The following is a 27,133-nucleotide window of genomic DNA, read 5'->3' on the forward strand; positions in this document are numbered from 1 at the left end:
TTTCTTCCAGAAAGAATTGGCTTCAGTTCCTGAAGTCCAGACTTTTGTAAAAGGAGTACTACATATACAGCCCCCGGTTGTGCCCCCAGTGGCTCCGTGGGACCTGAATGTAGTTTTGGATTTTCTCAAATCCCATTGGTTTGAGCCACTCAAATCGGTGGATTTGAAATATCTTACATGGAAAGTAACCATGCTACTGGCCCTGGCTTCAGCCAGGAGAGTATCAGAATTGGCGGCTTTATCGTATAAGAGCCCATATCTGATTTTCCATTCGGACAGGGCAGAACTGCGGACGCGTCCTCATTTTCTGCCTAAGGTGGTGTCAGCGTTTCACCTGAACCAGCCTATTGTGGTGCCTGCGGCTACTAGCGATTTGGAAGATTCCAAGTTGCTGGACGTTGTCAGGGCATTGAAAATATACATTTCAAGGACGGCTGGAGTCAGAAAATCTGACTCGCTGTTTATACTGTATGCACCCAACAAGCTGGGTGCTCCTGCTTCTAAGCAGACGATTGGTCGTTGGATTTGTAGCACAATTCAACTTGCACATTCTGTGGCAGGCCTGCCACAGCCTAAATCTGTCAAGGCCCATTCCACAAGGAAGGTGGGCTCATCCTGGGCGGCTGCCCGAGGGGTCTCGGCATTACAACTCTGCCGAGCAGCTACGTGGTCGGGGGAGAACACGTTTGTAAAATTCTACAAATTTGATACCCTGGCTAAAGAGGACCTGGAGTTCTCTCATTCGGTGCTGCAGAGTCATCCGCACTCTCCCGCCCATTTGGGAGCTTTGGTATAATCCCCATGGTCCTGACGGAGTCCCCAGCATCCACTTAGGACGGCAGAGAAAATAAGATTTTACTTACCGATAAATCTATTTCTCGTAGTCCGTAGTGGATGCTGGGCGCCCATCCCAAGTGCGGATTGTCTGCAATACTTGTACATAGTTATTGTTACAAAAAAAAATCGGGTTGTTATTTGTTGTGAGCCGTCTGTTCAGAGGCTCCTACGTTTGTCATACTGTTAACTGGGTTTAGATCACAAGTTATACGGTGTGATTGGTGTGGCTGGTATGAGTCTTACCCGGGATTCAATATCCTTCCTTATTGTGTACGCTCGTCCGGGCACAGTATCCTAACTGAGGCTTGGAGGAGGGTCATAGGGGGAGGAGCCAGTACACACCACCTGATCCTAAAGCTTTAGTTTTGTGCCCTGTCTCCTGCGGAGCCGCTATTCCCCATGGTCCTGACGGAGTCCCCAGCATCCACTACGGACTACGAGAAATAGATTTATCGGTAAGTAAAATCTTATTTTTTTATTACTCTATCTAGAAGCTTTGGGACAGGAGCGTCTTCAAAGTGTTGCTATGGCGCCCACAAAGTTCTGGCTACACCCTTGTATTTAACTACCACGAAATCAGTACAATACCGTTTACACAAAAATGATCTACTGTATGTTGAAGAGTGGTCACAAGGAAATCTAAAAATGTCATCACAAAACACAAAAGAAGTACTGTATGTAGTTTAATTATAAAGCAAGCCAGAAATCATTTGAAGTGAAGTGCTGGGAACAGATGAAACAAAATGTATTTTTTTTTTGTCCATAACCATAAAAGATTATTTGCGTTTGAAGAAAAGACCTCACACAATTAAGAACAGTTATGGAATTATTATGCTTTTTGGATGGGTGTCAGCCAATGGCACACGAAATACAGTATAGGGGGAGTTGTATCAAACCTTCTAAAGAGGACAAGTGGAGAAGTTGACCTTGGCAACAAATAAGATTTCAAATGTCATGTATCAAGTAGAGATGAGCGGGTTCGGTTTCTCTGAATCCGAACCCGCCAGAACTTCATGTTTTTTTTCACGGGTCCGAGCGACTCGGATCTTCCCGCCTTGCTCGGTTAACCCGAGCGCGCCCGAACGTCATCATGACGCTGTCGGATTCTCGCGAGGCTCGGATTCTATCGCGAGACTCGGATTCTATATAAGGAGCCCGCGTCGCCGCCATTTTCACACGTGCATTGAGATTGATAGGGAGAGGACGTGGCTGGCGTCCTCTCCGTTTAGAATTAGAATAGATTAGAGAGACACTTGATTTACTAATTTTGGGGAGCATTAGGAGTACTCAGTAGTGTACAGTGCAGAGTTTTGCTGATAGTGACCAGTGACCACCACTTTTATTTATAATCCGTTCTCTTCCTGAAAAAAGCGATACACAGCACACAGTGACTCAGTCACATACCATATCTGTGTGCACTGCTCAGGCTCAGGCCAGTGTGCTGCATCATCTATTATCTATATATAATATTATATATATCTGTCTGACTGCTCAGCTCACACAGCTTATAATTGTGGGGGAGACTGGGGAGCACTACTGCAGTGCCAGTTATAGGTTATAGCAGGAGCCAGGAGTACATAATATATTATATAGTGAGTGACCACCAGACACACAGTGCAGTTTATTTAATATATCCGTTCTCTGCCTGAAAAAAGCGATACACACAGTGACTCAGTCAGTCACATACCATATCTGTGTGCACTGCTCAGGCTCAGGCCAGTGTGCTGCATCATCTATATATATATTATATATCTGTCTGACTGCTCAGCTCACACAGCTTATAATTGTGGGGGAGACTGGGGAGCACTACTGCAGTGCCAGTTATAGGTTATAGCAGGAGCCAGGAGTACATAATATTATATTAAAATTAAACAGTGCACACTTTTGCTGCAGGAGTGCCACTGCCAGTGTGACTAGTGACCAGTGACCTGACCACCAGTATATAATATTAGTAGTATACTATCTCTTTATCAACCAGTCTATATATTAGCAGCAGACACAGTACAGTGCGGTAGTTCACGGCTGTGGCTACCTCTGTGTCGGCACTCGGCAGCCCGTCCATAATTGTATATACCACCTAACCGTGGTTTTTTTTTCTTTCTTTATACATACATACTAGTTACGAGTATACTATCTCTTTATCAACCAGTCTATATATTAGCAGCAGACACAGTACAGTGCGGTAGTTCACGGCTGTGGCTACCTCTGTGTCGGCACTCGGCAGCCCGTCCATAATTGTATATACCACCTAACCGTGGTTTTTTTTTCTTTCTTTATACATACATACTAGTTACGAGTATACTATCTCTTTATCAACCAGTCTATATATTAGCAGCAGACACAGTACAGTGCGGTAGTTCACGGCTGTGGCTACCTCTGTGTCGGCACTCGGCAGCCCGTCCATAATTGTATATACCACCTAACCGTGTTTTTTTTTTCTTTCTTTATACATACATACTAGTTACGAGTATACTATCTCTTTATCAACCAGTCTATATATTAGCAGCAGACACAGTACAGTGCGGTAGTTCACGGCTGTGGCTACCTCTGTGTCGGCACTCGGCAGCCCGTCCATAATTGTATATACCACCTAACCGTGGTTTTTTTTTCTTTCTTTATACATACATACTAGTTACGAGTATACTATCTCTTTATCAACCAGTCTATATATTAGCAGCAGACACAGTACAGTGCGGTAGTTCACGGCCGGGCTACCTCTGTGTCGGCACTCGGCAGCCCGTCCATAATTGTATATACCACCTAACCGTGGTTTTTTTTTCTTTCTTTATACATACATACTAGTTACGAGTATACTATCTCTTTATCAACCAGTCTATATATTAGCAGCAGACACAGTACAGTGCGGTAGTTCACGGCTGTGGCTACCTCTGTGTCGGCACTCGGCAGCCCGTCCATAATTGTATATACCACCTAACCGTGGTTTTTTTTTCTTTCTTTATACATACATACTAGTTACGAGTATACTATCTCTTTATCAACCAGTCTATATATTAGCAGCAGACACAGTACAGTGCGGTAGTTCACGGCTGTGGCTACCTCTGTGTCGGCACTCGGCAGCCCGTCCATAATTGTATATACCACCTAACCGTGGTTTTTTTTTCTTTCTTTATACATACATACTAGTTACGAGTATACTATCTCTTTATCAACCAGTCTATATATTAGCAGCAGACACAGTACAGTGCGGTAGTTCACGGCTGTGGCTACCTCTGTGTCGGCACTCGGCAGCCCGTCCATAATTGTATATACCACCTAACCGTGGTTTTTTTTTCTTTCTTTATACATACATACTAGTTACGAGTATACTATCTCTTTATCAACCAGTCTATATATTAGCAGCAGACACAGTACAGTGCGGTAGTTCACGGCTGTGGCTACCTCTGTGTCGGCACTCGGCAGCCCGTCCATAATTGTATATACCACCTAACCGTGGTTTTTTTTTCTTTCTTTATACATACATACTAGTTACGAGTATACTATCTCTTTATCAACCAGTCTATATATTAGCAGCAGACACAGTACAGTGCGGTAGTTCATGGCTGTGGCTACCTCTGTGTCGGCACTCGGCAGCCCGTCCATAATTGTATATACCACCTAACCGTGGTTTTTTTTTCTTTCTTTATACATACATACTAGTTACGAGTATACTATCTCTTTATCAACCAGTCTATATATTAGCAGCAGACACAGTACAGTGCGGTAGTTCACGGCTGTGGCTACCTCTGTGTCGGCACTCGGCAGCCCGTCCATAATTGTATATACCACCTAACCGTGGTTTTTTTTTCTTTCTTTATACATACATACTAGTTACGAGTATACTATCTCTTTATCAACCAGTCTATATATTAGCAGCAGACACAGTACAGTGCGGTAGTTCACGGCTGTGGCTACCTCTGTGTCGGCACTCGGCAGCCCGTCCATAATTGTATACTAGTATCCAATCCATCCATCTCCATTGTTTACCTGAGGTGCCTTTTAGTTGTGCCTATTAAAATATGGAGAACAAAAATGTTGAGGTTCCAAAATTAGGGAAAGATCAAGATCCACTTCCACCTCGTGCTGAAGCTGCTGCCACTAGTCATGGCCGAGACGATGAAATGCCAGCAACGTCGTCTGCCAAGGCCGATGCCCAATGGCATAGTACAGAGCATGTCAAAACCAAAACACCAAATATCAGTAAAAAAAGGACTCCAAAACCTAAAATAAAATTGTCGGAGGAGAAGCGTAAACTTGCCAATATGCCATTTACCACATGGAGTGGCAAGGAACGGCTGAGGCCCTGGCCTATGTTCATGGCTAGTGGTTCAGCTTCACATGAGGATGGAAGCACTCAGCCTCTCGCTAGAAAACTGAAAAGACTCAAGCTGGCAAAAGGCAAAGCACCGCAAAGAACTGTGCGTTCTTTGAAATCCCAAATCCACAAGGAGAGTCCAATTGTGTCGGTTGCGATGCCTGACCTTCCCAACACTGGACGTGAAGAGCATGCGCCTTCCACCATTTGCACGCCCCCTGCAAGTGCTGGAAGGAGCACCCGCAGTCCAGTTCCTGATAGTCAGATTGAAGATGTCAGTGTTGAAGTACACCAGGATGAGGAGGATATGGGTGTTGCTGGCGCTGGGGAGGAAATTGACCAGGAGGATTCTGATGGTGAGGTGGTTTGTTTAAGTCAGGCACCCGGGGAGACACCTGTTGTCCGTGGGAGGAATATGGCCGTTGACATGCCAGGTGAAAATACCAAAAAAATCAGCTCTTCGGTGTGGAGGTATTTCACCAGAAATGCGGACAACAGGTGTCAAGCCGTGTGTTCCCTTTGTCAAGCTGTAATAAGTAGGGGTAAGGACGTTAACCACCTCGGAACATCCTCCCTTATACGTCACCTGCAGCGCATTCATAATAAGTCAGTGACAAGTTCAAAAACTTTGGGTGACAGCGGAAGCAGTCCACTGACCAGTAAATCCCTTCCTCTTGTAACCAAGCTCACGCAAACCACCCCACCAACTCCCTCAGTGTCAATTTCCTCCTTCCCCAGGAATGCCAATAGTCCTGCAGGCCATGTCACTGGCAATTCTGACGAGTCCTCTCCTGCCTGGGATTCCTCCGATGCATCCTTGCGTGTAACGCCTACTGCTGCTGGCGCTGCTGTTGTTGCCACTGGGAGTCGATGGTCATCCCAGAGGGGAAGTCGTAAGCCCACTTGTACTACTTCCAGTAAGCAATTGACTGTTCAACAGTCCTTTGCGAGGAAGATGAAATATCACAGCAGTCATCCTACAGCAAAGCGGATAACTGAGGCCTTGGCATCCTGGGTGGTGAGAAACGTGGTTCCGGTATCCATCATTACTGCAGAGCCAACTAGAGACTTGTTGGAGGTACTGTGTCCCCGGTACCAAATACCATCTAGGTTCCATTTCTCTAGGCAGGCGATACCGAAAATGTACACAGACCTCAGAAAAAGAGTCACCAGTGTCCTAAAAAATGCAGCTGTACCCAATGTCCACTTAACCACGGACATGTGGACAAGTGGAGCAGGGCAGGGTCAGGACTATATGACTGTGACAGCCCACTGGGTAGATGTATGGACTCCCGCCGCAAGAACAGCAGCGGCGGCACCAGTAGCAGCATCTCGCAAACGCCAACTCTTTCCTAGGCAGGCTACGCTTTGTATCACCGCTTTCCAGAATACGCACACAGCTGAAAACCTCTTACGGCAACTGAGGAAGATCATCGCGGAATGGCTTACCCCAATTGGACTCTCCTGTGGATTTGTGGCATCGGACAACGCCAGCAATATTGTGTGTGCATTAAATCTGGGCCAATTCCAGCACGTCCCATGTTTTGCACATACCTTGAATTTGGTGGTGCAGAATTTTTTAAAAAACGACAGGGGCGTGCAAGAGATGCTGTCGGTGGCCAGAAGAATTGCGGGACACTTTCGGCGTACAGGCACCACGTACAGAAAACTGGAGCACCACCAAAAACTACTGAACCTGCCCTGCCATCATCTGAAGCAAGAAGTGGTAACGAGGTGGAATTCAACCCTCTATATGCTTCAGAGGTTGGAGGAGCAGCAAAAGGCCATTCAAGCCTATACAATTGAGCACGATATAGTAGGTGGAATGCACCTGTCTCAAGTGCAGTGGAGAATGATTTCAACGTTGTGCAAGGTTCTGATGCCCTTTGAACTTGCCACACGTGAAGTCAGTTCAGACACTGCCAGCCTGAGTCAGGTCATTCCCCTCATCAGGCTTTTGCAGAAGAAGCTGGAGGCATTGAAGAAGGAGCTAAAAGGGAGCGATTCCGCTAGGCATGTGGGACTTGTGGATGCAGCCCTTAATTCGCTTAACAAGGATTCACGGGTGGTCAATCTGTTGAAATCAGAGCACTACATTTTGGCCACCGTGCTCGATCCTAGATTTAAAGCCTACCTTGGATCTCTCTTTCCGGCAGACACAGGTCTGCTGGGGTTGAAAGACCTGCTGGTGACAAAATTGTCAAGTCAAGCGGAACGCGACCTGTCAACATCTCCTCCTTCACATTCTCCCGCAACTGGGGGTGCGAGGAAAAGGCTCAGAATTCCGAGCCCACCCGCTGGCGGTGATGCAGGGCAGTCTGGAGCGACTGCTGATGCTGACATCTGGTCCGGACTGAAGGACCTGACAACGATTACGGACATGTCGTCTACTGTCACTGCATATGATTCTCTCAACATTGATAGAATGGTGGAGGATTATATGAGTGACCGCATCCAAGTAGGCACGTCACACAGTCCGTACTTATACTGGCAGGAAAAAGAGGCAATTTGGAGGCCCTTGCACAAACTGGCTTTATTCTACCTAAGTTGCCCTCCCACAAGTGTGTACTCCGAAAGAGTGTTTAGTGCCGCCGCTCACCTTGTCAGCAATCGGCGTACGAGGTTACATCCAGAAAATGTGGAGAAGATGATGTTCATTAAAATGAATTATAATCAATTCCTCCGCGGAGACATTGACCAGCAGCAATTGCCTCCACAAAGTACACAGGGAGCTGAGATGGTGGATTCCAGTGGGGACGAATTGATAATCTGTGAGGAGGGGGATGTACACGGTGATATATCGGAGGGTGAAGATGAGGTGGACATCTTGCCTCTGTAGAGCCAGTTTGTGCAAGGAGAGATTAATTGCTTCTTTTTTGGGGGGGGTCCAAACCAACCCGTCATATCAGTCACAGTCGTGTGGCAGACCCTGTCACTGAAATGATGGGTTGGTTAAAGTGTGCATGTCCTGTTTTGTTTATACAACATAAGGGTGGGTGGGAGGGCCCAAGGATAATTCCATCTTGCACCTCTTTTTTCTTTTCTTTTTCTTTGCATCATGTGCTGATTGGGGAGGGTTTTTTTGGAAGGGACATCCTGCGTGACACTGCAGTGCCACTCCTAGATGGGCCCGGTGTTTGTGTCGGCCACTAGGGTCGCTAATCTTACTCACACAGTCAGCTACCTCATTGCGCCTCTTTTTTTCTTTGCGTCATGTGCTGTTTGGGGAGGGTTTTTTGGAAGGGACATCCTGCGTGACACTGCAGTGCCACTCCTAGATGGGCCCGGTGTTTGTGTCGGCCACTAGGGTCGCTAATCTTACTCACACAGCTACCTCATTGCGCCTCTTTTTTTCTTTGCGTCATGTGCTGTTTGGGGAGGGTTTTTTGGAAGGGACATCCTGCGTGACACTGCAGTGCCACTCCTAGATGGGCCCGGTGTTTGTGTCGGCCACTAGGGTCGCTAATCTTACTCACACAGCTACCTCATTGCGCCTCTTTTTTTCTTTGCGTCATGTGCTGTTTGGGGAGGGTTTTTTGGAAGGGACATCCTGCGTGACACTGCAGTGCCACTCCTAGATGGGCCCGGTGTTTGTGTCGGCCACTAGGGTCGCTAATCTTACTCACACAGCTACCTCATTGCGCCTCTTTTTTTCTTTGCGTCATGTGCTGTTTGGGGAGGGTTTTTTGGAAGGGCCATCCTGCGTGACACTGCAGTGCCACTCCTAGATGGGCCCGGTGTTTGTGTCGGCCACTAGGGTCGCTAATCTTACTCACAAGGCTACCTCATTGCGCCTCTTTTTTTCTTTGCGTCATGTGCTGTTTGGGGAGGGTTTTTTGGAAGGGCCATCCTGCGTGACACTGCAGTGCCACTCCTAGATGGGCCCGGTGTTTGTGTCGGCCACTAGGGTCGCTAATCTTACTCACACAGCTACCTCATTGCGCCTCTTTTTTTCTTTGCGTCATGTGCTGTTTGGGGAGGGTTTTTTGGAAGGGACATCCTGCGTGACACTGCAGTGCCACTCCTAGATGGGCCCGGTGTTTGTGTCGGCCACTAGGGTCGCTTATCTTACTCACACAGCGACCTCTGTGCAAATTTTAGGACTAAAAATAATATTGTGAGGTGTGAGGTATTCAGAATAGACTGAAAATGAGTGTAAATTATGGTTTTTGAGGTTAATAATACTTTGGGATCAAAATGACCCCCAAATTCTATGATTTAAGCTGTTTTTTAGTGTTTTTTGAAAAAAACACCCGAATCCAAAACACACCCGAATCCGACAAAAAAAATTCGGTGAGGTTTTGCCAAAACGCGGTCGAACCCAAAACACGGCCGCGGAACCGAACCCAAAACCAAAACACAAAACCCGAAAAATTTCAGGCGCTCATCTCTAGTATCAAGTACATTCTATAAAATGACAGCTACTGTAGTAGTTTATTAGTTGCTAAGGGCAACCTTAACTGAATTCGACTAATACCCCTTTCACATCACAAAACAGGATGCACCCAGGACTTGTGCACGGCTCCTTCCCGGGTGCGACCCATTTGAGACCCCTTTCAGACTGGCGGCACCAACACGGCATATCGCTGAGTTGGTGACATCAGCGGTGATGTGTCCAGAGGTGGCAGATCATCTCCAAGCACCGCCTTTCCTTCTAGCGCCACATTGACCGGGCAACCCGTTCACATTGCACTTCAACCCGGGAATTACTCTGCTTTATCCCGGGCTGAAATACCGGGTCAGTCGACCTGGGAAATTTTAACATACCCCTTTCCCATCGCACTTCAACCCGGGTCAACCCGGCAGTATACCGAGTTATTTTGGTGATGTGTAAGGGGTATAAATTACACCAAACCCTATAGACCAGTATCGAAAAGCTGAATCACCTAAAGCTGAAAAGAGGTTGAATGTTTATGTGATATACAACACAAACTTCAAACTTGGCTATGAAATACTTATAGAAGAGAAAGAGTAGTGATTTGGAAAGACCTTCACAGCCCCAGACTTGAATGTTATTGAAAATCTGTACAGATCTCATGTAGTACAGTACATGCAGGAATCTCAAAGAATATTTTTGAGCAAGAAGCTTTATACAAGTGAAAGTGCGAAAATATTTTTACAGCAAGACTAGGACATCTTGACAAAGGAGATTCGCTCTGAAACATGCTGATGCTGCTAAAGGACTCGTATACAGGAGGATACATACTGTACGTGCCGGAGCAAGACAGAAACACGAGGCTGTTGATGGAACACCTTCTCTGAGCTTCCCGAATTCAATTCAGACACACTGGGCAGCCTATTAATCTATTGGCGTGAAGGTTATCCTTTGTGATGTTTTAGTATTTTTATTTTTAACAGTCCTGTTGTAAGCACCAAACAGTTTTGCATACAGTACGATATTAGCTTTTTTCCTCTTCTTTACATGTTCATTATTCCTGTTAGATAAAGTAATATTTGAGGTGAAAACCATTTTAATCACTGCTGGTTATTTCAATCATAGAGGCGTGAGAACTTCAGGTGACTACATATTTGTGGACCCTCACCATCAAGCAGAAAAAATACCTTTATGTGAACATATTTAAGGCAACATATGTAAGTATTCTTCCACAGTGGTGCACACAGGGGGGTTTCCAAGTGTTTGAGATGGAGACACTGTGGTATTGACAAGTGATACCCAAACCACAAAAACAGGATACAAAGGTGCCATCCACGATCTTTCTATAACCACCATGACCAGCGAACAAAGATTAATAGCATTCTAGGTAGAGTACACCAGGCACCAAGAGCGCACACCTATGACGTGAGGAGGAAGGAAGGGATACCTCTGCGAGAAATAGCTTGAATGACATAATTCCAAAAGCTACTCACTGCACTGCAATCCCACAATAAATGCCAAAGGGTACCCTGAGAGTAACTACATTTGGGGCAAACATCAGTGGCCCTACTAGCAAACTTCATCAGCCTTCCGGGGGTAAGGTAATTACTGTTCAGGATAAAGAGCTGTATCTTCTGAAACCAAATAGAGGCAAAATAATCACGTGGAGATGCAAGTGCAAGGTACCACGAGTCATCACTCATTGGGGGTCATTCCGAGTTGTTCGCTCGCAAGCTGCTTTTAGCAGCTTTGCACACGCTAAGCCGCCGCCTACTGGGAGTGAATCTTAGCATATTAAAATTGCGAACGAAAGATTAGCAGAATTGCGAATAAACACTTCTTAGCAGTTTCTGAGTAGCTCCAGACTTACTCGGCATCTGCGATCAGTTCAGTGCTTGTCGTTCCTGGTTTGACGTCACAAACACACCCAGCGTTCGCCCAGACACTCCTCCGTTTCTCCAGTCACTCCCGCGTTTTTCCCAGAAATGGTAGCGTTTTTTCACACACTCCCATAAAACGGCCAGTTTCCGCCCAGAAACACCCACTTCCTGTCAATCACATTACGATCACCAGAACGAAGAAAAAACCTCGTAATGCCGTGAGTAAAATTCCTAACTGCATAGCAAATTTACTTGGCGCAGTCGCACTGCGGACATTGCGCATGCGCATTAGCGACTATTCGCGCTGTTGCGACAAAAAAATAACGAGCGAACAACTCGGAATGACCCCCATTGAACACACATAAGGGGATATATTCAACTAGTGCCGAGTTTTCCGACAGTCAGAAAATCGGCACTAATTCGACGTCAGTGTATTTAATAGCAGGCATTTTCCCCCATTTCTCTAACGTCCTAGTGGATGCTGGGGACTCCGTCAGGACCATGGGGAATAGCGGCTCCGCAGGAGACAGGGCACAAAAGCAAGCTTTTAGGATCACATGGTGTGTACTGGCTCCTCCCCCTATGACCCTCCTCCAAGCCTCAGTTAGGTTTTTGTGCCCGGCCGAGAAGGGTGCAATCTAGGTGGCTCTCTTAAAGAGTTACTTAGAAAAAGTTTTTAGGTTCTTTATTTTCAGTGAGTCCTGCTGGCAACAGGCTCACTGCATCGAGGGACTTAGGGGAGAGATTTTCAACTCACCTGCGTGCAGGATGGATTGGATTCTTAGGCTACTGGACATAGCTCCAGAGGGAGTCGGAACACAGGGCCCGCCGACCCCCCTTGCAGACGCTGAAGATGAAGAGGTCCGGAACCAGGCGGCAGAAGACTCTCAGTCTTCATCAGGTAGCGCACAGCACTGCAGCTGTGCGCCATTGTTGTCAGCACACTTCACACAGCGGTCACGGAGGGTGCAGGGCGCTGGAGGGGGGCGCCCTGGGCAGCAATGTATAATACCTGTATGGCGAAAAATACATCACATATAGCCCTTGAGGCTATATGGATGTATTTAACCCCTGCCAGATATCTAAAACTCCGGAGAAGAAGCCCGCCGAAAAGGGGGCGGGGCCTATTCTCCTCAGCACACAGCGCCATTTTCCCTCACAGAAAGGCTGGGGGGAAGGCTCCCATGCTCTCCCCTGCACTGCACTACAGAAACAGGGTTAAAACAGAGAGGGGGGGCACTGATTTGGCGATATGTATATATATATTAAAATGCTATAAGGGAACACTTATATAAAGGTTGTCCCTGGATAATTATAGCGTTTTGGTGTGTGCTGGCAAACTCTCCCTCTGTCTCCCCAAAGGGCTAGTGGGTCCTGTCCTCTATCAGAGCATTCCCTATGTGTGTGCTGTATGTCGGTACGTGTGTGTCGACATGTATGAGGAAAATATTGGTGAGGAGGCGGAGCAAATTGCCTGTATGGTGATGTCACTCTCTAGGGAGTCGACACCGGAATGGATGGCTTATTTATGGAAATTACGTGACAATGTCAACACGCTGCAAGCCGGTTGACGACATGAGAGGGCCGGCGAACAAATTAGTATCTGTCCAGGCGTCTCAAACACCGTCAGGGGCTGTAAAATGCCCATTTACCTCAGTCGGTCGACACAGACCCAGACACGGACACTGATTTCAGTGTCGACGGTGAAGAAACAAACGTATTTTCTTTTAGGGCCACACGTTAAGGGCAATGAAGGAGGTGTTACATATTTCTGATACTCCAAGTACCACAAAAAAGGGTATTATGTGTGAGGTGAAAAAACTACCTGTAGTTTTTCCTGAATCAGATAAATTAAATGAAGTGTGTGATGATGCGTGGGTTTCCCCCGATAGAAAATTATTGGCGGTATACCCTTTCCCGCCTGAAGTTAGGGCGCGGTGGGAAACACCCCTCAGGGTGGATAAGGCGCTCACACGCTTATCAGAACAAGTAGCGGTACCATCTACGGATAGGGCCGTACTTAAGGAGCCAGCTGATAGGAGGCTGAAAAATATCCTAAAAAGTATACACACACATGCTGGTGTTATACTGCGACCAGCGATCGCCTCAGCCTGGATGTGCAGAGCTGAGGTGGCTTGGTCGGATTCCCTGACTAAAAATATTGATACCTTTGACAGGGACAGTATTTTATTGACTATAGAGCATTTAAAGGATGCATTTCTATATATGCGAGATGCGCAGAGGGATATTTGCACTCTGGCATCAAGAGTAAATGCGATGTCCATATCTGCAAGAAGATGTTTATGGACACGACAGTGGTCAGGTGATGCAGATTCCAAACGGCACAAAGATGTATTGCCGTATAAAGGGGAGGAGTTATTTGGGGTCGGTCCATGGGACCTGGTGGCCAGGGCAACTGCTGGAAAATCCACCGTTTTTTACCCTAAGTCACATCTCTGCAGAAAAAGACACCGTCTTTTCAGCCTCAGTCCTTTCGTCCCTATAAGAGTCATATCTGCCCAGGGATAGAGGAAAGGGAAGAAGACTGCAGCAGGCAGCCCATTCCCAGGAACAGAAGCCTTCCACCGCTTCTACCAAGTTCTCAGCATGACGCTGGGACCGTACAGGACCCCTGGATCCTACAAGTAGTATCCAAGGGGTACAGATTGGAATGTCGAGAGGTTTCCCCCCTCGCAGGTTCCTGTAGTCTGCTGTACCAATGTCTCCCTCCGACAGGGAGGCAGTATTGAAAACAATTCACAAGCTGTATTCCCAGCAGGTGATAATAAAATTACCCCTCCGACAACAAGGAAAGGGGTATTACTCCACACTATATGGTGGTACTGAAGGCTAGGTGAGACCTATTCTAAATCTGAAAAATTTGAACACTTACAAGGGTTCAAATCCAGATGGAGTCACTCAGAGCAGTGATAGCAAAGAACAAGGGGACTAGATGGTGTCCCGGGACATCAGGGATGCTTACCTCCATGTCCCAAAATTTGCCTTTTCTCACCAAGGGTACCTCAGGTTCGTGGTACAGAACTGTCACTATCAGTTTCAAGACGATGCCGTTGGATTGTCCAAGGCACCCCGGGTCCTTACCAAGGTAATGACCGAAAGGAGGATTCGTCTTCAAAGAAAATGGACGACCTCCTGATAAGAACAAGGTCCAGAGAACAGTTGGAGGTCGGAGTAGCACTATCTCAAGTAGTTCTACGACAGCACGGGTGGATTCTAAATATTCCAAAACCGCAGTTGTTCCGACGACACGTCTGCTGGTCCTAGGGATGATTCTGGACACAGTCCAGGAAAAGGTGTTTCTCCCAGAGGAGAAAGCCAGGGAGTTATCCGAGCTAATCGGGATCCTCCTAAAACCAGGAAAAGTGTCAGTGCATCATTGCACAAGAGTCCTGGTAAAAATGGTGGCTTATTACGAAGCGCTTCCATTCGGCAGATTTCACGCAAGAACTCTTCAGTGGGATCTGCTGGACAAATGGTCCGGATCGCATCTTCAGATGCATCAGCGGATAACCCTATATCCAATCTCCTGTGGTGATTACAGAGTGCTCATCTTCTAGAGGGCCGCAGATTCGGCATTCAGGATTGGATGCTCGTGACCACGGAGGCCAGCCTGAGAGGCTGGGGAGCAGTCACACAAGGAGTGTGATCAAGTCTGGAGAATTCTCTCCACATAAATATATTGGAGCTAAGAGCAAATTTATAATTCTCTAAGCTTAGCAAGACCTCTGCTTCAAGGTCAGCCGGTATTGATCCAGTGGGATAACATCACGGCAGTCGCCCACGTAAACAGAAAGGGCGGCACAAGAAGCAGGAGGGCAGTGGCAAAACTGCAAGGATTTTTCGCTAGGCGGAAAATCATGTGATAACACTGTCAGCAGTGTTCATTCCGGGAGTGGACGACTGGGAAGCAGACTTCCTCAGCAGGCACGACCTCCACCCGGGAGAGTGGGAACTTCATCGGGAAGTTTTCCGCATGATTGTGAACCGTTGGGAAAGACCAAAGGTGGACATGATGGCGTCCCGCCCGAACAAAAAATGGGACAGGTATTGCGCCAGGTCACGAGACCTTCAGGCGATAGCTGTGGACGTCCTGGTAACACCGTGGGTGTAACAGTCGGTGTATGTGTTCCCTCCTCTGCTTCTCATAACCAAGGTATTGAGAATTATAAGACATAGAGGAGTAAGAACTATACTCGTGGCTCCGGATTGGCCAAGAGGGACTTGGTAACCGGAACTTCAAGAGATGCTCACAGAGGACTAATGGCCTCGGGAGCTAAGAAGGGATTTGCTTTCAGCAAGTACCATGTCTGTTCCAAGAGGAACCGTGGCATCGGCCTTTAAGAAAGGACCTGCTCCAGCAGGGACCTTGTCTGTTCCAAGACTTACCGCGACTGCGTTTGACGGCATGGCGGTTTGAACGCCGGATCCTAAGGGAAAAGGCATTCCGGAAGAGGTCATACCTACCCTGGTCAAAGCCAGGAAGGAGGTGACCGCACAACGTTATCACCACATGTGGTAAAAATATGTTGCGTGGGTGAGGCCAGGAAGGCCCCACGAAAAAATTTCAACTAGGTCGATTTCTGCACTTCCTGCAAACAGGAGTGTCTATGAGCCTAAAATTGGGTCCATTACGGTTCAAGTTTCGGCCCTATAGATTTTCTTCCAGAAAGAATTGGCTTCAGTTCCTGAAGTCCAGACGTTTGTCAAGGGAGTATTGCATATACAGCCCTTGTGTGCCTCCAGTGGCACCGTGGGATCTCAACGTAGTGTTGGGATTCCTCAAATCATATTGGTTTGAACCACTCAAATCTGTGGATTTGAAATATCTCACATGGAAAGTGACCATGCTGTTGGCCCTGGCCTAGGCCAGGCGATTGTCAAAATTGGCGGCTTTGTCTTACAAAAGCCCATATTTGATTTTCCATTCGGACAGGGTAGAACTGCGGACTCGTCCCCAGTTTCTTCCTAAGGTGGTGTCAGCGTTTCACCTGAAACAACCTATTGTGGTGCCTGCGGCTACTAGGGACTTGGAGGACTCCAAGTTGCTAGACGTTGTCAGGGCCCTAAAAATATATATATATATATAATTCCAGGACGGCTGGAGTCAGAAAGTCTGACTTGCTGTTTATATTGTAGGCACCCAAAAAGCTGGGTGCTCCTGCTTCTAAGCAGACTATTGCTCGTTGGATTTGTAGTACAATTCAGCTTGCACATTCTGTGGCAGGCCTGCCACAGCCAAAAATCTGTAAATGCCCATTCCACAAGGAAGGTGGGCTCATCTTGGGCGGCTGCCCGAGGGGTCTCGGCTTTACAACTTTGCCGAGCAGCTACTTAGTCAGGGGCAAACACGTTTGCTAAATTCTACAAATTTGATACCCTGGCTGAGGAGGACCTGGAGTTCTCTCATTTGGTGCTGCAGAGTCATCCGCACTCTCCCGCCCGTTTGGGAGCTTTGGTATAATCCCCATGGTCCTGACGGAGTCCCCAGCATCCACTAGGACGTTAGAGAAAATAAGATTTTACTTACCGATAAATCTATTTCTCTATCGTCCTAGTGGATGCTGGGGTTCCTGAAAGGACCATGGGGAATAGCGGCTCCGCAGGAGACAGGGCACAAAAAGTAAAGCTTTAGGATCAGGTGGTGTGCACTGGCTCCTCCCCCTATGACCCTCCTCCAAGCCAGTTAGATTTTTGTGCCCGGCCGAGAAGGGTGCAATCTAGGTGGCTCTCCTAAAGAGCTGCTTAGGAAAGTTTAGCTTAGGTTTTTTATTTTACAGTGAGTCCTGCTGGCAACAGGATCACTGCAACGAGGGACTTAGGGGAGAAGAAGTGAACTCACCTGCGTGCAGGATGGATTGGCTTCTTGGCTACTGGACATCAGCTCCAGAGGGACGATCACAGGTACAGCCTGGATGGTCACCGGAGCCTTGCCGCCGGCCCCCTTGCAGATGCTGAAGTAAGAAGAGGTCCAGAATCGGCGGCAGAAGACTCCTCAGTCTTCTAAAGGTAGCGCACAGCACTGCAGCTGTGCGCCATTTTCCTCTCAGCACACTTCACACGGCAGTCACTGAGGGTGCAGGGCGCTGGGAGGGGGGCGCCCTGGGAGGCAAATGAATACCTATTTTGGCTAAAAATACCTCACATATAGCCTCCGGAGGCTATATGGAGATATTTAACCCCTGCCAGAATCCGTTAAGAGCGGGAGACGAGGCCGCCGAAAAAGGGGCGGGGCCTATCTCCTCAGCACACAGCGCCATTTTCCCTCACAGAAAGGCTGGAGGGAAGGCTCCCAGGCTCTCCCCTGCACTGCACTACAGAAACAGGGTTAAAACAGAGAGGGGGGGCACTAATTTGGCGATATGCTTATATATATATTAAGATGCTATAAGGGAAAACACTTATATAAGGTTGTCCCTATATAATTATAGCGTTTTTGGTGTGTGCTGGCAAACTCTCCCTCTGTCTCTCCAAAGGGCTAGTGGGTCCTGTCCTCTATCAGAGCATTCCCTGTGTGTGTGCTGTGTGTCGGTACGTGTGTGTCGACAGGTAGGAGGACGATGTTGGTGAGGAGGCGGAGCAATTGCCTGTAATGGTGATGTCACTCTCTAGGGAGTCGACACCGGAATGGATGGCTTATTTAGGAAATTACGTGATAATGTCAACACGCTGCAAGGTCGGTTGACGACATGAGACGGCCGACAAACAATTAGTACGGTCCAGACGTCTCAAAAACACCGTCAAGGGTTTTAAAACGCCCGTTTACTTTAGTCGGTCGACACAGACACAGACAGGGACACTGAATCCAGTGTCGACGGTGAATAAACAAACGTATTCCTTATTAGGGCCACACGTTAAAGGCAATGAAGGAGGTGTTACGTATTTCTGATACTACAAGTACCACAAAAGAGGGTATTATGTGGGATGTGAAAAAACTACCATAGTTTTTCCTGAATCAGATAAATTAAATAAAGTGTGTGATGATGCGTGGGTTCCCCCCGATAGAAAATTATGGGCGGTATACCCTTTCCCGCCAGAAGTTAGGGCGCGTTGGGAAACACCCTTTAAGGTGGATAAGGCGCTCACACGCTTATCAAAACAAGTGGCGGTACCGTCTATAGATAGGGCCGTCCTCAAGGACCAGCTGACAAGGCTGGAAAATATAATAAAAAGTATATACACACATACTGGTGTTATACTGCGGCCAGCGATCGCCTCAGCCTGGATGTGCAGAGCTAGGGTGGCTTGGTCGGATTCCCTGACTAAAAATATTGATACCCTTGACAGGGACAGTATTTTATTGACTATAGAGCATTTCTATATATGCGAGATGCACAGAGGGATATTTGCACTCTGGCATCATGAATAAACGCGATGTCCATAACTGCCAGAAGATGTTATGGACACGACAGTGGTCAGGTGATGCAGATTCCAAACGGCACAGTATGGCCGTATACAGGAAGAGGACTTGTTTGGGGTCGGTCCATCGGACCTGGTGGTCACGGCAACTGCTGGAAAATCCACCGTTTTTTACCCTAAGTCACATCTCTGCAGAAAAAGACACCGTCTTTTCAGCCTCAGTCCTCTCGTCCCTATAAGATCATATCTGCCCAGGGATAGAGGAAAGGGAAGAAGACTGCAGCAGGCAGCCCATTCCCAGGAACAGAAGCGTTCCACCGCGTCTGACAAGTTCTCAGCATGGCGCTGAGACCGTACAGGACCCCTGGATCCTACAAGTAGTATCCCGGGGGTACAGATGGGAATGTCGAGACGTTTCCCCTTCGCAGGCTCCTGAAGTCTGCTTTACCAAGTCTCCCTCCGACAAGGAGGTAGTATGGGAAAAAATTCACAAGCTGTATTCCCAGCAGGTGATAATTAAATTACCCCTCCTACTACAGAAAAGGGGTATTATTCCACACTATATTGTGGTACTGAAGCCAGAAGGCTAGGTGAGACTTATTCTAAAAATTTGTTTTTGAACACTTACAAAGGTTCAAATTAAGATGAAGTCACTCAGAGCAGTGATAACGAACCAGGAATAAGGGGACTATATAGTGTCCCGGGACATCAGGGATGCTTACCTCTATGTCCCAAATTTGCCCTTCTCACTAAGGGTACCTCAGGTTCGTGGTGCAGAACTGTCACTATCAGTTTCAGACGCTGCCGTTTGGATTGTCCACGGCACCCTGGGGTCTTTACCAAGGTAATGGCCGAATTGATGATTCTTCTTCGAAGAAAAGGCGTCTTAATTATCCCTTACTTGGACGATCTCCTGATAGGGGCATAGTCCAGGGAACAGTTGGAGGTCGGAGTAGCACTATCTCGGATACTGCTACAATCAGCACGGGTGGATTCTAAATATTCCAAAATCGCAGCTGATCCCGACGACACGTCTGCTGTGCCTAGGGATGATTCTGGACACAGTCCAGAAAAAGGTGTTTCTCCCGGAAGAGAAAGCCAGGGAGTTATCCGAGCAAGTCAGGAACCTCCTAAAAACAGTGCATCATTGCACAAGGGTCCTGGTAAAAATGGTGGCTTCCTACGAAGCAATTCCATTCGGCAGATTTCACGTAAGAACTTTTCAGTGGGATCTGCTGGACAAATGGTCCGGATCGCATCTTCAGATGCATCAGCGGATAACCCAATATCCAAGGACAAGGGTGTCTCTCCTGTGGTGGTTATAGAGTGCTCATCTTCTAGAGGGCAGCAGATTCGGCATTCAGGATTGGATGCTGGTAACCACGGAGCCCAGCCTGAGAGGCTGGGGAGCAGTCACACAAGGAAAAAATTTCCAGGGAGTGTGATCAAGTATGGAGACTTTTCTCCACATAAATATACTGGAGCTAAGGGTAAATTTATAATGCTCTAAGCTTAGCAAGACCTCTGCTTCAAGGTCAGCCGGTATTGATCCAGTGGGAAAAACATCACGGCAGTCGCCCACGTAAACAGACAGGGCGACACAAGAAGCAGGAGGGCAATGGCAGAAACTGCAAGGACTTTTCGCTGGGCGGAAAATCATGTGATAACACTGTCAGCAGTTTTTCATCCCGGGAATGGAAACTGGGAAGCAGACTTCCTCAGCACGACCTCCACCCGGGAGAGTGGAAACTTCATTGAGAAGTTTTTTCCACATGATTGTAAACCGTTGGGAAATACCAAAGGTGGACATGATGGCGTCCCGTCTGAACAAAAAACGGGACAGGTATTGCGCCAGGTCAAGAGACCCTCAGGCAATAGATGTGGACGTTCTGGTAACACCGTGGGTGTACCAGTCGGTGTATGTGTTCCCTCCTCTGCTTCTCATACCTAAGGTGCTGAGAATTATAAGACGTAGAGGAGTAAGAACTATACTCATGGCTCCGGATTGGCCAAGAAGGACTTGGTACCCGGAACTTCAAGAGATGCTTACAGAGGTCTTATGGCCTCTGCCGCTAAGAAGGGACTTGCTTCAGCAAGTACCATGTCTGTTCCAAGACTTACCGCAGCTGCGTTTGTCGGCATGGCGATGGAAAGCCGGATCCTAAGGGAAAAAAGGCATTCCGGAAGAGGTCATTCCTACCCTGGTCAAAGCCAGAAAGGAGGTGACCGCACAACATTATCACCACGTGTGGCGAAAATATGTTGCGTGGTGTGAGGCCAGGAAGGCCCCACAAAGAAATTTCAACTCGGTCGTTTCCTGCATTTCCTGCAAACAGGAGTGTCTATGGGCCTCAAATTGGGGTCCATTAAGGTTCAAATTCGGCCCTGTAAATTTTCTTCCAGAAAGAATTGGCTTCAGTTCCTGAAGTCCAGAAGTTTGTCAAGGGAGTATTGCATATACAAACCCCTTTTTTGTGCCTCCAGTGGCACTGTGGGATCTCAACGTAGTTCTGGGATTCCTCAAATCACATTGGTTTAAAACCAGTCAAATATGTGGATTTGAAGCATCTCACATAAAAAGTGACCATGCTCTTGGCCCTGGCCTGGACCAGGCGAGTGTCAAATTGGTGGTTTTTTCTCAAAAAAGCCCATATCTGTTTGTCCATTCGGACAGGGCAGAGCTGCGGACTCGTCCCCAGTTCTCTCCCTAAGGTGGTGTCAGTGTTTCACCTGAACCAGCTTATTGTGGTGCCTTGCACCTACTAGGGACTTGGAGGACTCCAAGTTGCTAGGAGTTGTCAGGGCCCTGAAAATATGTTCCAGGACAGCTGGAGTCAGAAAATCTGACTCGCTGTTTATACTGTATGCACCCAACAAGTTGGGTGCGCCTGCTTCTAAGCAGGCGATTGCTCGTTGGATTTGTAACACAATTCAACTTGCACATTCTGAGGCAGGCCTGCCACAGTCTAAATCGGTTAAGGCCCATTCCACAAGGAAGGTGGGCTCATCTTGGGCGGCTGCCCGAGAGGTCTCGGCATTACAACTCTGCCGAGCAGCTACGTGGTCAGGGGAGAACACGTTTGTAAAATTCTACAAATTTGATATCCTGGCAAAAGAGGACCTGGAGTTCTCTCATTCGGTGCTGCAGAGTCATCCGCACTCTCCCGCCCGTTTGGGAGCTTTGGTATAATCCCCATGGTCCTTTCAGGAACCCCAGCATCCACTAGGACGATAGAGAAAATAAGAATTTACTTACCGATAATTCTATTTCTCGGAGTCCGTAGTGGATGCTGGGCGCCCATCCCAAGTGCGGATTATCTGCAATACTTGTACATAGTTACAAAAATCGGGTTATTATTGTTGTGAGCCATCTTTTCAGAGGCTCCGCTGTTATCATACTGTTAACTGGGTTTAGATCACAAGTTGTACGGTGTGATTGGTGTGGCTGGTATGAGTCTTACCCGGGATTCATAATTCCTCCCTTATTGTGTACGCTCGTCCGGGCACAGTACCTAACTGGCTTGGAGGAGGGTCATAGGGGGAGGAGCCAGTGCACACCACCTGATCCTAAAGCTTTACTTTTTGTGCCCTGTCTCCTGCGGAGCCGCTATTCCCCATGGTCCTTTCAGGAACCCCAGCATCCACTACGGACTCCGAGAAATAGAATTATCGGTAAGTAAATTCTTATTTTCTCATAGTCCGTAGTGGATGCTGGGCGCCCATCCCAAGTGCGGATTGTCTGCATTACTTGTACATAGTTATTGTTACAAAAAAATCGGGTTATTATTGTTGTGAGCCATCTTTTTTAGAGGCTACTTCATTGTTATCATACTGTTAACTGGGTTAAAATCACAAGTTGTACGGTGTGATTGGTGTGGCTGGTATGAGTCTTACCCGGGATTCAAGATCCTTCCTTATTGTGTACGCTCGTCCGGGCACAGTACCTAACTGAGGCTTGGAGGAGGGTCATAGGGGGAGGAGCCAGTACACACCATGTGATCCTAAAAGCTTGCTTTTGTGCCCTGTCTCCTGCGGAGCCGCTATTCCCCATGGTCCTGACGGAGTCCCCAGCATCCACTACGGACTATGAGAAATAGATTTATCGGTAAGTAAAATCTTATTTTTTTAATCCATTTTCGCCCATGCCTTTTAATTATTTTTTTTTGTTGAATTGGAATGGGTGAAAATGGACCCAAAAACTGTCGTAAACGCCTGCAAATTCGACAAAACACGTGGATCAGTGGCAAATTCGCCGATCCATGCGGTTTTCATCCATGTTTATGTTTCGACCAGTCAAAAAAACGGCACGAGCATTGAATAGGTCGAATGTAATAGGTTGACCTCATTTAATACCCCCCAAGGTGTGGTAGATCCATGAAATGATGAGCAGCAAACATTAGGAAGGAGTACATACAGGAGAGTATTCTATGGGAACTGAGAGATGAAATACATTTCTTAACAGGGTAATCTAATATAGGAGGGGTTCACTGGAAAACTGGGTAGACAGAACGTATCAAAGCTGGAGGTACCTGATAAAATATGAGGGCAAACTAAATTTGCCATGCAATTGAGGAAAGGGTTTCATAATATAGTTATACTAATGCTGACCCAAAGAGTACAGACATTTGTTACCCCCACACCTTTGCAACTTGCACAAGATAAAGTTCAGTCAGCGCCCTAGAATTCCACAGAGGGGTATATGGATCCAACCCTTCATAATTCGCCAACCTAGCAAGTAAACCCCAAATTTTAACTGCCTGAATAAATAAAGGCGGACATGTACCTCCCCGCAAGTAGAGACTGCAAAGGGGTGTGACCTGGTGACACTTGAGAACCCAATATGCAAATTAGATCATTAGCTGGATCATCCTGCAGCCATACACACATGTGTCAATTAAGCCGCATAGTATTATAGATGAAAATGATTGAGATCTAGGACCCCTGTTTGCCTGGACCTAGTCAGAGTATAGTATGACAGTCTCTATCTTATCCCCCACATTGAGTCCAATAATATCAGGATATGAAGTACTGGCAATATTTTAATGGTAAATTGTGGTCTAAGTTTTTTTATATTGCTGCGATGAGTAGCGCTAGAAAGTCTGTACTACCAACATTGTCAAATAGTCTCTTATGTGTAAAGGTCATGTTAGATTTACTATGCATAGCCTGCAATTGCATTGATACACCAGTGGACATGTATTCATGTTTGTAAGCAAATGCAATTGCAATTGTGATTTTCTAGGCTGCTAATGTTAGCAAATGAAGCTGCTGTTCAGAAATGAAGAGACGCCCACTGGAGTCATTGCAAACTCATTCACAATTGCATACACATTTACAGTCTATACGCAAGAATGAGGAACATCGGTTCTAGCTATGGATACGCAGACTGGACACAGCAGTAGCGGCGCGGATGACATGTTTTTGCATGTATGAGCTCACAGCTGACAGCAGATATATGCCCTGAAAAAGGCCATGACACGCCGCATTTCTCCAGCCACTCCCCTTTAACACCTCCAAATAGTCACTACGTGTCAATCACTTTTCCATGAAATCCTCATTGCGAGAGTCACACCTTTGGTGCATGCGCATTGCGACTACAGCACATGAGCAGTCTGCAGATAATCGCTCTGTTGTGTGAACATCAGCCATTGTGTACAAATATGAATTATGCCCATAGTGCATACAACTCTGCATCACCCGTATTTGCATACACCTTGTTCTGGATCATGCTCAGTGTGAAAACATGAAAGATACAGACAACACCATGCAAACAGGTGCATGTTTCACTCAACTTTAAGCCCAATATAAGTAACTGCTTTGGAAAAATACTATGCATCCTGTATGTAAAATAAATTATCCCTGTTCATTGGCCTCTGGTTATGTTTGTCACACACGTAGTGCTATACGGTATCTGCATGGTCTTTTAGAATAGAGAGTGCATTCTTTAGGAGATCAGACAAAAATTTTGGGCCAAATGTAATAGAGTGAGTTTCAAAAAGTGAGATATTGGGAAGGTTTTGCAGGGTTTTTTTTTAAGTGGCAATCATTTACACTGCAAGATCAACCTGGTTTTGCAGTGTACATGTTTGTCATTTAAAAAAAAACTGAAAAACCTTGCCAAATCTCACACTTTCTGAAACTCTCAGTCTATTGCAGTACATTTGGCCCTTTGTCTCTCAGGCCTTTCACAGTATTACCCAGGGCTTTAAATGGAGACACAGCTCCCAGCATTATATTCTACAAAATGCACATGAGCACAATGGGGGTGATTCCGAGTTGTTCGCTCTCTAGCTGCTTTTAGCAGCATTGCACACGCTAAGCCGCCGCCTACTGGGAGTGTATGCCCAACCACTCCCCCGTTTCTCCAGCCACTCCTGCATTTTGCAACTCGAACGCCTGCGTTTTTCCGCACACTCCCATAAAACGTCCAGTTTCCACCCAGAAACACCCACTTCCTGTCAATCACACTACGATCAGCACAGCGATGAAAAAGCTTTGTTATGCCGTGAGTAAAATACCTAACTTTTGTGTAAAATAACTAAGCGCATGCGCACTGCGAACCTTGCGCATGCTCAGTAAGCGACTAATCGCAGTATAGCGAAAATCGGCAACGAGCGAACAACTCGGAATGACCCCCAATTAGGAGACCTGTAGACACATCTGTTTTATCTTTATAGGCAATACTCACTAAAGACTAATACCACTTTTACATTGAAATGCCGGGTCGCTCCCAGGATTTTGTATACAGGTCCAACCTGGGTGCGATCCAGCTGAGACCCCTTTCAGAGTGGTGGCTAGACATGAGATAATGACCAGTGCTGGCACTTGGACATGACATTATCTCCTAGCACTGGCTCTCCCTAGGCTGTAAACTGGTGCCGGGTCGCAGCAACTCTGCATACCCGTTTACACTGCACCGTGACCTGGAACCTTCCCGGGACCAACCCTGCAATCTAGCCAGGTTGGATTCCCAGGTCACTGGACCTGGGTTAACCCTTTCCCACTGAGCAGCTCCCGGGTTATCACTGCAATAACCTGGGATTTTAGCGGCAGTGGAGAAGGGGTATAAGGGGCATACAGTATATATCTGAGCTTACAGGGAGATAAAGTGGAGACACAAAGTACTAACCAATCAGCTCATGTCAGTTTAAATGTCAGTTCCCAGAGCATGAAACTCCTAGAAATGAGCATTACCCTTGGCAATGAGCATGCATCCCAGAGCATGAAACCCCTAGCAACGAGCATTACCCTTGGAACCGAGCATGCATCCCAGAACATGAAACCCCTAGCAATGAGCATTAGCTCTGGCAACTAGCATGGATCCATAAGCATGAATCCACTGGCAACGAGCATTACCCTTGGCAACGAGCATGGATCCCAGAGCAGCGAGCATGACACTCGGCGCATGAAACCCGTAGCAGCGAGCAGGTAATTTAAAAGTAATTAGATGCTTTACTGTAGGGCATAATGTATCACGAGCATTGTGATGTATGACATATTATGGTGCAGGGGGCATAACATGGTGGAAGGGGCATTACTGCGTTGTGCTTAATATGGTGGAATGTTTTTTGTTTTTTTTACTGTGGTGGCCGAGGTCTGTTGTTGCAGGGTCAAAACCTGGGGTGTATGGTAGTCTTTTCTTTTCATGCAAGTACATGCCCACTTTAGCGAGGCCACACCCATTTTAGTACATTTTTTATGTGTATGGGGGGGCGCATTTTTTTAGTGCTCGCACTGGGAGCCAAATTGTAAAGAAACAGCCCTGCTCATACACCACAGCAAGGTCAGCGCTGTCCCTGTCTGTGCCAGCTCCAGGCTGCATTTGAGATCTCGGGAGATTTGCGAGATCTCACTCATGCACACTTGAGATGGCCTAGCAGGGAGACATAGCGCATCAGCACTAAGTTGGTGCACTTTGTGCTCAGGATGGGATCACCAGAGGGAGGAGTTTTCACTCCTCCGTGTCGGCAGACAAGATGTTAATACATCTTGTTGGTGAGGCTTCCTGCTTCACTTCTGTAATGAGATGACGCAGGAAGTGCTATAGCGACACGATCCATGCTGCTATAATGCATCCCCCCCAGAGTTTGCAAAATGACAGTGATGAATAGTTGGTACTTTTTCTCACTCCACTTTATCTCTCTCCAAGTGTCGATACATATGCCTCTAAGGTCCATTCCTGCATACTGCACTGACTATGTGCTTTTGACTTCTGGCTCTGTTCTGACTCTCCCTCTTCTTCACCAGGGCCGCCATAAAGGGGGTACTACAGGGACAATTGTCTTGAGACCGGCTACTCTGACAGAAAGGGAAGGGCGCAGGGCTCCTCTGCCTCATATCGCCGCTATTGTC

At 47.0% G+C, this 27,133-nt stretch overlaps 1 protein-coding gene and 1 long non-coding RNA gene across 3 annotated transcripts in view; one reads left to right on the forward strand and one right to left on the reverse strand.

Annotated features, from left to right (window-relative positions):
- Nucleotides 1–27,133, reverse strand: part of NOSTRIN (nitric oxide synthase trafficking) — a 261,103-nt gene that overhangs the window by 199,599 nt on the left and 34,371 nt on the right. The window lies entirely within an intron of this gene.
- The window catches only part of LOC134944749 (uncharacterized), a 160,413-nt gene that overhangs the window by 41,209 nt on the left and 92,071 nt on the right, over nucleotides 1–27,133 (forward strand). Inside the window, exon 9 of one of the 2 annotated variants that reach the window (XR_010181937.1) lies at nucleotides 10,650–10,741. The exons of the other annotated variant lie outside the window; for it this stretch is intronic. This is a non-coding gene — a long non-coding RNA (uncharacterized LOC134944749). The remainder of the gene's footprint in view (nucleotides 1–10,649; nucleotides 10,742–27,133) is intronic. 2 annotated transcript variants of the gene reach the window in all.

Source organism: Pseudophryne corroboree, chromosome 7 (assembly GCF_028390025.1).
Source record: "Pseudophryne corroboree isolate aPseCor3 chromosome 7, aPseCor3.hap2, whole genome shotgun sequence".
Lineage (NCBI taxonomy): Eukaryota > Metazoa > Chordata > Amphibia > Anura > Myobatrachidae > Pseudophryne > Pseudophryne corroboree.